The 12,162-nt window shown below is 43.6% G+C and overlaps 1 protein-coding gene across 1 annotated transcript in view; it reads right to left on the bottom strand.

The window, feature by feature from the left end:
* The window catches only part of EXOC4 (exocyst complex component 4), a 771,568-nt gene that overhangs the window by 752,205 nt on the left and 7,201 nt on the right, over positions 1–12,162 (bottom strand). The window lies entirely within an intron of this gene.

Genomic DNA, 12,162 nt, shown 5'->3' with positions numbered 1-12,162 from the left:
GTGGTAGTAAGGATCAAAGAAGTGTGTAATGGGCTTTGTAAAATATAAAGAGCAATTGAAGTGTGGACTTATCCATCATTAGGAACAAAGTCAGTCACCTGTGAATCAAAATGTGTTAGCCCCCCCCACTTGAAAGCCCTGAGATATTTATTTATGTCCCAGGTCAGACCTTTCTCTGTATTCTTAGTGCTGGGTGCTCTAAGTGCTTAGGAAAAGCTAACTAAAGAGCAGCAGCCAGATGCAAGATCTTAAGGAGGCACAGAAAGCAGTTCCCTGTGCTAAGAAACAACTGCAGCCAAATTATCTCCCACGAAGTAATGCCTGTTCAAAAATGTCTAGGAAAGGACAGACAATAGTACTGTGACCCTACTTAGTTCATTTATTCATTCAACAAATAGTTATTAAGCACCTACTACTTAGCAAGCACAGCTCTAAGCAACTAGAGACTCAGCTGTGGCAAAACCAATCCCTCCCTCATTAAGCTTACATTCTTGTGTGGAAGCAATGAAATAGAGAAACATGTAACAAGTGGAGGCAGGGAATAGCAGCTATGGAAAATGGAAGGCAGAGTAGGAGGATGGGGACTTAAGGAGACCAGGAAGGGCCTCTCCCATAATGTCAGCATTTGAATGGCGCTTTCTAGGTACGAGGGGGAGGAAAGTGGCATATCCAGAAAAGCTGATTCCAGAGAAACAGAAGATGGACAGGCCATGAAGCAGCAAGTGTTTGGCCTGCTCAAAGAAGGAATCGAAAGGTGATCTATGTGGTTTTAGAAAAGTGAGGAAGGGTGACAGGGGCGAGATGAGGTCAGAGAGGAGCCTGAGACACAGATCAGTTACAGTTTTGTGGGCTTTCACACTGAAAGTGTTCTTTGAAGCCACTTGGGGGTTAGCACCCATGCAAAGAATGATAGCCTTCAACCAGGATTTAATAATGAATATGAATACTAACAATATTTATTTTCAAGTTTCATTTTATTTCTATCCTAGCTCTTTCCAAAAAAAGATCTGAGATGACTTGTACAAGAATCCTATATAATAAAAGCCTAGGTGGCGTCGTGCGACGTCATCACAAGATGGCCGCCGTGACGTCGTCACAAGATGGCTGCCACAAGATGGCCACAGGGAGGGTTATTGGGGGGCGAACAGGCCAGCAGGGGAGGGCAGTTGGGGGCAACCAGGCCGGCGGTGGAGGGCAGTTGGGGGCCATCAGGCCATCAGGGGAGGGCAGCTGGGTGCAACCAGGCGGGCAGGGGAGGGCAGTTGGGGGTCATCAGGCCGGCAGGGGAGAGCAGTTGGGGGCAAGATCAGGCCAGCAGGGGAAGGCAGTTGGGGGCGACCAGGCCAGCAGGAGAGGGCAGTCAGGGGCAACCAGGCCTGCACAGAAGGGCGGCTGGGGGCAACCAGGCCTGCATAGAAGGGCAGTTGGGGGAACCAGGCCTGCAGGGAAGGGCAGTTGGGTGCGACCAGGCCTGCAGGGGAGGGCAGTTGGGTGAGACCAGGCTGGCAGGGGAGAGCAGTTGGGGGCGAGATCAGGCCAGCAGGGGAGGGCAGTTGGGGGCAATCAGGCCAGCAGAGAGCAGTTAGGCATTCATCAGGCTGGCAGGGGAGCAGTTAGGGGGTGATCAGGCTGGCAGGCAGAAGTGGTTAGGGGTAATCAGGCAGGCAGGAAAGCAGTTAGGAGCTAGTGGTCCCGGATTGTGAGAGGGATGTCCAACTGCCCGTTTAGGCCCAATCCTGCAGGCCTAAACCGGCAGTCGGACATCCCCAGAGGGGTCCCAGATTGGAGAGGATGCAAGCAGGGATGAGGGACACACACCCACCCCGTGCACGAATTTCGTGCACCAGGCCTCAGTGTAGATAATAAAGCCCTGGCCAGTGTGACTCAGTTGGCAGGAGCATCATCCCATGTACCAAAAGGTTATGTATTTGATTCCTGGTCAGGGCAAATACTTAGTTGGAGGGTTTGATTCCCGGTCAGGGAATGTCCGAAAGGCAACCGATCAATGTTTCTCTCTCACATCAATATTTCTCTCTCTTTTTCTCTCTCCTCCCTTCTAAAATCAATAAGAGTATCCTCGAGTAAGGATTAAAAAATAAGAAGGAAGAGAGGGAGGAAGAGAGAGAGGGAACTACAAATGAGAAAATAGAACTCATTAAAGAGATGCAGGACAAAATAATGCCATATAAATGTAAAACACAAGTATTCTGGTCATTTGGGCAAACATAGTTTAAATGAAATGAGCCCCCCCAAGCTAACTCTAGGGTTCCTAGTAGTCAATTCAAAAAGGGAAACATAGTCAATTACATTGTTGTCATTGTTAAAATGATAGATTCCAGTCCCACTAGGATGCAAACTTTAAACAAGACTTAAATTCTAAAATATTTCACTTAAAACAATAAAGAAAACATTATCCTATAATAAAAGCCTAATATGTTAAGTGTCTGGTCAGCCATTCAACCAATCAAAGCATAATATGCTACCGATATGCTAAGGCCGCTCAACCACTTGCTATGACGTGCACTGACCACCAGGGGGCAGATGCTCCAACCAGTAGGTTAGCTTGCTGCTGGGGTCCGGCCAATCGGGACTGAGCGAGACGGACCGGAGAAGCCCTGGAGCCCTCCCGTGGTCCCTCCCCGGCTGGCCAACCTCCCGTGTCCTTCCCCGGCCCCAACTGTGCACTGGTGGGGTCCCTCAGCCTGGCCTGAACCCTCTCGCAATCCGGGACCGCTCAGGGGTTGTCGGAGAGCCAGTTTCAGCTCTACAATGTAACAACCTGTTGCTATAATGCACAATGACCACCAGGTGGCAGATGCTCAAAGCAGGAGCTGACCCTTGGTGGTCAGTTTGCTCCCACAGGGGGAGCACCGCTCAGCCAGAGCCGGGCTCACATCTGACGAGTGCAGCAGCGGTTGTGGGAGCCTCTCCCACCTCCGCAGCAGCAGCACTTCAGATGGCTGACTGCCGACTTAGGCCCGCTGCGGGAAGCAGGCCTAAGCCGACAGTCGGACATCCCCCAAGGGCGCCCGGACTATGAGACGGCACAGGCCGGGCTGAGGGACCCCCCCTCCACCGAGTGCACGATTTCATGCACTGGGTCCCCCCCCCCCCCCTCTCTCTCTCTCTCTCTCTCTATATATATATATATATATATATATATATATTAAAAATCTAATAAAAGAGTGATATGCAAATTAACCATCACTCTGCTACACCCACAAGCCACACCCACAAGCCACGCCCACCAGCCAATCAGGAGCGAATATGCAAATAAACCCAACAAAGATGGCTACAGCCACAGAAAGCAGGAGGGAGGCTTGGGTTTCCCCCGCAATGGAGGAAGCCAAGCTTTCCGTCTGCCCTTGCTGGCCTAGGCCTCCACTCAAGGCTACAAAGTTTCAGTGATAGAAGATACATAAACCCAAACAGAAATGGCAGCAGCCACGAAGCTGGAAAGAGCAGGAGGCTAGGGTTGCCCCCGGCGATGGAGGAAGCCAAGCTTTCCGCACACCCTGGCCGGCCCAGGCCTCCGCTTAAGGCTACAAAGTTTCAATTATAGAAGATACATAAATCCCAATAGAAATGGCTGCTGCCATGGAGCAAGCAGAAGGCTTGGCTCCGCTCCAGGCTACAAAGTTTCATTGTAGAAGATAAATAAACCCCAGATACCAGGGCCTCAGCTTGGGTCGCCAGGGGGCGTGGCCGGCCTGCAAACCACCACAGGCCCCTCGCCCAGGCCGCCCCACGCCCCAAGGAAACCCCCACCCTGATCCGGGACACCCTTCAGGGAAAACCAGCTGGCCCCCACCTGTGCACCAGGCCTCTATCCTATCTAATAAAAGAGTAATATGCAGATTGACCATCACTCCAACACACAAGATGGCTGCCCCCATGTGGTCAAAGATCCTGCCCCCATGTGGACGCAAGATGGCCACCACAAGATGGCCAACAGGGGAGGGCAGTTGGGAGGAACCAGGCCTGCAAGGGAGGGCAGTTGTGGGCAATCAAGCCTGCAGGGGAGCGCAGTTAGGGGTGACACAGCCAGCAGAGGAGGAAAGTTGGGGGTGACTGGGTCTGCAGGGAAGGGCAGTTGGGGGGGACTCAGGCCTGCAGGGGAGAGCAGTTGGGGGGTACCAGGCCTGCAGGGGAGAGCAGTTGGGGGGTACCAGGCCTGCAGGGGAGGGCAGTTAGGGGTGACCAGGCCTGCAGGGGAGGGCAGTTAGGGGCAAACAGGCTGGTAGGGGAGCAGTTAGGCACCAATCAGGCTGGCAGGGGAGTGATCAGGCTGGCAGGCAGAAGCAGTTAAGGGCAATCAGGAAGGCAGGCAGGCGAGCAGTTGGGAGCCAGCAGTCCTGGATTATGAGAGGGATGTCCGACTGCCCATTTAGACGGGCAGTCGGACATCCCTCGAGGGGTCCCAGATTGGAGAGGGTGCAGGCTGGGCTGAGGGACACACACCCCCGTGCACGAATTTCGTGCACCAGGCCTCGTGTGTGTGTGTGTGTGTGTGTGTGTGTGTGTGTGTGTGTGTAAATAAAAGTATAATATGCAAATCAACTGGACGGTGGAACTACCAGTCATTATGACAGGCACTGACCACCAGGGGGCAGATGCTCAACACAGGAGCTGCCCCCAACCCTACCGGCCAACCTCTTGGTCCCTCCCTCCGGCTGGCAGGCTCCAATCACCCAATGGGGAACGGGGAACCAGGGGTAGGTGGCAGCAGACACGGGTGGCAGGGGGCAGGGCCGGCTGCCAGCAGCTAGGGGAGATCGGCCCTGATCACAGGGACCCTACCCATGCACAAATTTCATGCGCTGGGCCTCTAGTACAATATAGTAGACAATGTCTGCAACAACCTTTAGAAAAATAGTAATTAATTTTATATAGCCATTCCTTATAAGTCATTCGAGAACATAACATTAAAATTCAACTCAGACCTACAGATTTTGAAAGACTGAATATAGTCCAAGTAAGAGCTTTTCTAATGATCCTTTTCAAACTATGGATAGAAATTAGGGAATTTATAGAACTAAATGGATCAAATCAAGTATTATGAATGTCCTCCTCTTAGCAAACATTTTAATAGTTCAAGTTGACCAGAAAGTGATTGTTTTTAAAAAGAGTCTACATTGCAACTATTTGGCATTAGAGGGCTAAACATCATAAGCCAGAAAAGCATGCAATAAGGTTGACAACCAATTATAAAAAATCAAGAGCCTGGCCAGAGCTCTTTGCTGAGCCCCAAGATGACCCACAGGTAATGACAAACTATCACTGTGGAAGCAGTTTACGTACTTTAACAAAGTAATAAGAGTCCCCAGAGTACCACCTGTTAAGGACTAAATTTTGGCGCACACCCCCATTCATTTGTTGAGGCCCTAACTCCCAATGTCACTCTATTTGGAGATACAGTCTATAAAAAAGGTAATAAAGTAAGGTCTTAAGAAACTGGATGAGCTTATAAAAGAGGAAGAAATACAAACAGCCCTCTCTCTCCACATACTCAGAGAGGAGAGTCCATGTGAGGACATTGAGAGAAGGTGGTCATTTACAAGCCAGGAGGGGGGCCCTCCACCAGATACCAAAAGTACCTTGATCTTGAACTTTTAGCCTGCAGAACTGTAAGAACATTTCTGTTGTTTAAGCTACCCAATCTGCAGTATTTTGTTATGGCAGCCTGAGCAGACTCATACATCACCCTATAAAACACAGGCAGTGTTATTTTGGTTAGGTAAATTCTCAAGGCAGATATTATCAGTCACCCTCCCTTACCATAGCAACACAAATTCTTGTCAAACCCACAAGAATTATCTGCCTAATACAGCCTCAGACAACTAAACTAATTAACCTGTTTTAAGAAACCAGAGGCCCGGTGCACAAAATTAGTGCACAGGTAGGGTTCCTAGGCCTGGCCAGTGATCAGGGCCGATCAGGCCTTCTAGCTGCCAGTCGAGGTCTTCCTTCCCCAGCTGCTGGCCAGGGCCTTCCTTCATTCTGCGCCACCCCCTGGTGGTCAGCACACATCATAGCTAGTGATCGAACTCCTGGTCTCCCAGTCAAACTCCTGAGGGGACACTTTGCATATTAGCCTTTTATATATAGAGATATTTACATAATACACCTGAAATTTGGAGACACCTACAAAATAATTAGCATTAAGTCATGCTTTCTGAAAACAGTGAACAGGCTAAACCAGTGGTCGGCAAACTGCGGCTCGCGAGCCACATGCGGCTCTTTGGCCCCTTGAGTGTGGCTCTTCCACAAAATACCACAGCCTGGGCAAGTCTATTTTGAAGAAGTGGCGTTAGAAGAAGTGTAAAAAATTTGGCTCTCAAAAGAAATTTCAATCGTTGTACTGTTGATATTTGGCTCTGTTGACCAATGAGTTTGCCGACCACTGGGCTAAACTGCCTAGTAAGGGCATTACTCGTTGGCATCCAGTGATCTCTCCTCCAGGAATAATAAAGAGTAACAAAACAATTAATGAAAATCCCTTCAAACACCTCAGAAAAACGAAGTAAGACTCCACATATCCCAAAACCACTTATGAGGAAGTTACAGCTCTATAGAGCACAATTAATGACAAGAATCCAATCTCTTCAGTGACCCATCCCCATTCTGGAAAGTACGAAAATGGACCTCCAAGCAACAAAGGGGATGCCACTGAGCCCTAGTACTTCTCCCTCATCAAACACTGAGCCCCTCAATCAGCGCTACCTCCTCTCGCACTAGGACCATTCTAACTAATTTTTAATTGCATAACGGAAAGAGCAATAAAACAAGGAGTCATCTTTATTTCCAAAATATTCTAACATTATCATAAAAGTAAAAACTAAATAGTTTAAAACTCTCAACAAATACTCAAAAGTTAACTAGTTCCGGAACTTCACTCCAGGTAGAACAAAAATTAACTAGTGATCTTTACTGACCAATTAGCTCACTGATCTTTCTAAAGCATAATATTTCTTTTTGCTATTGATGCCAACACAAGAAAAAAGAGTCTAGAGCTGACATGATTCTTCAAAATGTTATCCTATTTTCTGTCCAAACTGCTTTTTACCAGGAGATATTAGGTTACATTATTAGGTCTATTTAGCCCTTGTCTCAAAGGGTGAGCATCAGATTTTCTTTCCCTTTAAAGAGCCAAACAGCCGACCTAAGAAATTCCTGACAGCAACAAACACCTACCCTATCAGCAGGGAACTGAAGGCAGTGCCAAGTATGAGTTGAGTGAAAGCAGGAACTGAAGAGGAGAAAAAGAGATTGCTATGAATCTAAACACTAACCAAACTAGCTGAGAAAGAGGTCTTTAAAGATAGTTTATACTAAGCAGAGCACTTTGTGTATGATAGGCAATCTATGAATGCTTCTGTTTGTTATAAAAATAACAAACCCTCATGATTCTGAGTTAGCGGTAAAAAAAAAAATCACACATTAAAGAAATGTTTGAGATGTGTATCACTATAAAATCACACTAGATATGGCTTCACTCAAAGCATAACCAAATTTATATTACACTTTTTTAAAAATATATTTTATTAATTTTTTTACAGAGAGGAAGGGAGAGGGAGAGAGAGTTAGAAAGATCGATGAGAGAGAAACATCGATCAGCTGCCTCCTGCACACCTCCCACTGAGGATGTGCCCGCAACCCAGGTACATGCCCTTGACCGGAATCGAACCCGGGACCTTTCAGTCCGCAGGCAGGCGCTCTATCCACTGAGCCAAACCGGTCAGGGCTACATTACACTTTTTAATCGATTTTATTATATTCAATTACACATTGCAATTGCTTGTTTCCTAATTGTCTTATTAGAGCTCAAAAAATACAAGATAATTCCATCCCAATTGATAGCAAGTCACGATGACAAACAAGTCCCTCTGAAAAAGTTTTCTGAAGCATAAAAACAACATCCCTTAATTCAGTACAAAGATTCATTTACTACCAAGTGACAGGAAGCAATTTCTGCTATAAAGTCAATTGAAAACGCACTGGTGTCTTGCTTCAGACAGCACTTAGGGCCAATTACTACACCAAACACATGCAGTTTTTCAATATTTCAATTAACTCGGTTATAAAAAACACTTCTGGGGACCAAAAGCTATAAATCTTGTAGCCAACAGAGAAGGCCATTATCTAAAATTAAGTAAAATCACCCCCACTAACACATAAAACTGAGTTCAGGGTTGACAAAGTCAAGTTAAAATCTACCCCAACCCTTACTGACTCTCTTTTCCCTTTTGCATGTTAAGCTCCACCTCCTCCTTAAGCTTTGTCCACAGTGATCTTATTTTTCACCTCCAGTGGAATGTTTTTGTTATAGCATTTGTTCATTTTCAGGGTGTATGCTGTTGCCTAATGTGGAGTTTCTGGTGAGTTCCTCTGAAATGATGTTTTGTAAGATATTAATAGGTGTAATTTGGTCATGTTTGGAAATTCTGGATTACACAAATTGAAGGTTTCTTAACCGCAGACATCCAGGAGATTTGAATACGATAATGTGCACAGTGCCTCTGGGAGGGAGGGTGTCAGAGTAGGGGCTGGGTGGACAGGTCATGAAGATACATTATTAAGCATTTCTGCAATTTATTAATCTATAGAACCCCACTCTCTTCCCTCTCCCCACCACATAATATATATAAGCACACATACACATAATTTTATTAAAATTTTCAAACATGTACAAAAATTAAGACACTTGTCGAATAAGCCCAGCTTCAACAACTTTAAACACATTCCAATCTTGCTTCATCTTGCACTGACTCAACCTTGCTTCAATTACTTTGAAGCAAATCCTAGACACATCATTTTTATTAGTATGTATTTCAGTGTGTATCGCTTAAGAATAATCTTTTTTAAAAAACAAAGCTACAATGCCAGTACTCAGCTTTTATTAAAAAGTAAAATGCTAATTGGTTTTTATAAAGTGTATTTGAATCACCTGGAAATCAAGGCAGATTCTAGTGGGTCAGATGGTGACTGAGAGCCTGTATTTCTAACAAGCTCTCAAGTTATATTTTGAGTAAAAATAATGTCTCCCGTAACACAATGACAGGCACCAAGTTTTAAATGGAAAATCACCTTTTGAATCATGTGCCACTTTATTTTCTGCAGCAGCTTTATTAAAATTTTTAAAGAAAAGGTTCTCCTAAAGATCTTAAAATGTTCTTACCAAGTAAAATGGTACACAACAATTTTCCATTATAACTTCCTATTAAATGGTGAGTTGCATGTTTTTTCAAGGTGAAATTCCCTACAAATAAAGGACTGAAACTACAAAGACCAAGATCATAACTCATTTCATGTCTTGAAAGCAGTTAAAGATGAAGGAAGCAACAGAGAAGCCCACAGAGAGCAGGCTCATCACTGCAAAGTGGAAAATGCAAGCACAGGTTGCATCCATCCAAATGCAAGCAAAAGAGGCAAAGTATGATGCCACCCACAGAAAACCCATTTACCAGCTCCGTAATTATGAGACCTTGGGCTCACAATTAACAATACTATCACAGTCATTAAATAAGCAAAACAGAAAAGAACTATATCCTTAAAAATAAAGAAATACATAAACAGATGTATAAGAATTCCAAAGCATTTCTAAAAGTTCAGAAGGAAAAGTTCCTGGAAAAAAGTACTATATGAATTAAAGGTATTTAGCCGTTTAATTAAATACACCGCAAATTACTGAAAAGTCAGAAAGACCAACTAGTGGCAAGATACCTAGTTCATTTTCATGCCAAAATTTTATATACACATCTGATTACCTTATTCTTCCTCTCTGAGCATATGCAACCATCTGAAATGACTTACAAAGAACAAAACAGGTTCAAACTTGGATATTAAGGCAGAGCTTGCAGAGCAGAGCTGTGGAGAGGAGAGAGCTCCCCACAGCACTGGGAGGTCTTAGGGGGTCTTCCTCCAGTCTTCAGCGCAAGCGTGAGAGGAAACTACTCAAGGCCAGGAAAGGTACCACCTGAGAGGACTAATGGGGACAATTATCTGAATCATGCCCAGCCCAAGTAAAAACTCTCATCATTCACAGAGCACTGGGAGGAGGGCTCAAAAGGATTTTGCCATCTTGGTGAGACAAAATTGGCCCTAGACTCAATGTCGCTCTGTTCCCAATTAGAGAAATTTAAAACAAGACCTGAAAAGACCCCATTGTTCCCAAGTAACTTAACCACATCCCAGAAAAAAGCTCAGGAATATTTATAGGAAAATAGAGACATCCAATATCAGTACCCTACAAGGTAAAATTTACACTATCTACTATCCAAAAAGTAGAAGGAAGGCGGGGAACATTATTCAACTAAAACTAACCCAAAAATAAAACAGATGATAAAATTAGTACATAAGAACATTAAAACATTTATGATACCTGTATTCCGTATGTTCAAGAAACTATAGAAAAGAACAAACATGTAACCAGACATTAAACATATTAAAACACACACCCAAATCAAACTTCTAGAGATCAATACTACAAACGATTAAAAAAATTACCTAACATGGAATTAACAAATTAGGAATTGTAGAAAAGATCAGTGAACTTGAACACACAACGATACAAACTATACAAAAGAAAACGCCAAGAAAAAAAGAATGGGGAAAAAATGAACCTCAGCATTCAGTGAGCTGTGGGACAACTTGCAGTGGCCTAAAACAACAGAAATAAATCTGACAAACAATGTTAAGACTTATACATTGAAATCTATTTTTTTAAAAACTGCTGAGAGAAATTAAAGAAAAATCAAATGGAGGGATATACCCTGTTCGTGGATCAGAAGACTCAATACAGTTAAGATGTCAATTCTCCCATGTTAATCTGTACATTCAATGCAACCCCAACTAAAATCCCATCAGGTTTTATTGTAGAAATTGAGTAGCTAGTTCTAAAATTGGTACAGAAATGCAAAGGACCTAGAACAGCCGAAACAACTTTTAAAACGTAGGATACAGTTGGAGAGCTTACACCATGCATCTTCACAATTTATAAAAGCAGTAAACAAAACTGGTATTGTCATCAAGATAAGAAGATGAATGGAACCGACTAAGAGTCAAGACACAGAGACACATTAGTCAACAGATTTTTTACAAAGGTGCAGAGATATTCAGTGAAGAAAGAATAGTCTTTTTTTTTTTAATATATTTTATTGATTTTTCACAGAGAGGAAGGGAGAGGGATAGATAGTCAGAAACATGGATGAGAGAGAAACATCGATCAGCTGCCTCTTGCACACCCCCTACTGGGGATGTGCCCGCAACCAAGTTACATGCCCTTGACCGGAATCGAACCCGGGACCTTTCAGTCTACAGGCCGATGCTCTATCCACTGAGCCAAACCGGTTTTGGCAAGGATAGTCTTTTCAATGAAAGGTATTGGAACAAGAGAGTATCTGTACACACACACACACACACACACACACACACACACACACACAAAAAAAAAAAAAAAAAAAACACTGTAAAAAAATTGACAGGGATGCTGAAAGTGTTCTCTATTTTGATGTGATTATACGGGTAAAAATTCACCAAGCCATACATTAATATGTGTACACTTTACTATACATATGTATACCTGAAAAAGGGAGACAAAGTAAGCATATAAGTTAGCATACAGGCAAGGGCCCATATTTATTTTCAAAAAAATATTTCTATCAATCCATCCAACATTTCATACACACTGAGAGAGAGAGAGAGAGAGAGAGAGAGAGAGAGAGAGAGAGAACCCACATGTGTGAGAAATATGTCTGGAATTAGGTTCCTCTAATTTCAATGAAGGAAACTTATGGAGGATAAAGTTTGAAATTTTTTTCATCTTCACATTTTTCTGCATTTCCATTGTTTAAATTCCTTTAATGAGTGCATACTATTTTTATAACAATATAGTGATTTGCTAAAAATTGAAAGCAAAGTTATTAAGAGTAGTTAATTCTAGATGAAGAGAATATGAGTAATTTATATTTTCTTCTCTGTAATTTCTATATTTTTAATTCTCCCACTTAAAAGTATTTATATAACTACACATTAACATGAAAAAGTTTTGTTATGCTAAAAAATGTTAACTTTGTTATAATTACAACCATTATTCTTTGCATGCATGTGGACAGCATCCACATGAAAACCTTTAAAAAAGGAAGTGAGGAAGTATTTTGGGAA

This window comes from Plecotus auritus, assembly GCF_963455305.1.
Source record: "Plecotus auritus genome assembly, chromosome: 4".
In the NCBI taxonomy this organism is placed as follows: Eukaryota; Metazoa; Chordata; class Mammalia; order Chiroptera; family Vespertilionidae; genus Plecotus; species Plecotus auritus.
This window is presented reverse-complemented; position numbering and strand designations above follow the sequence as displayed.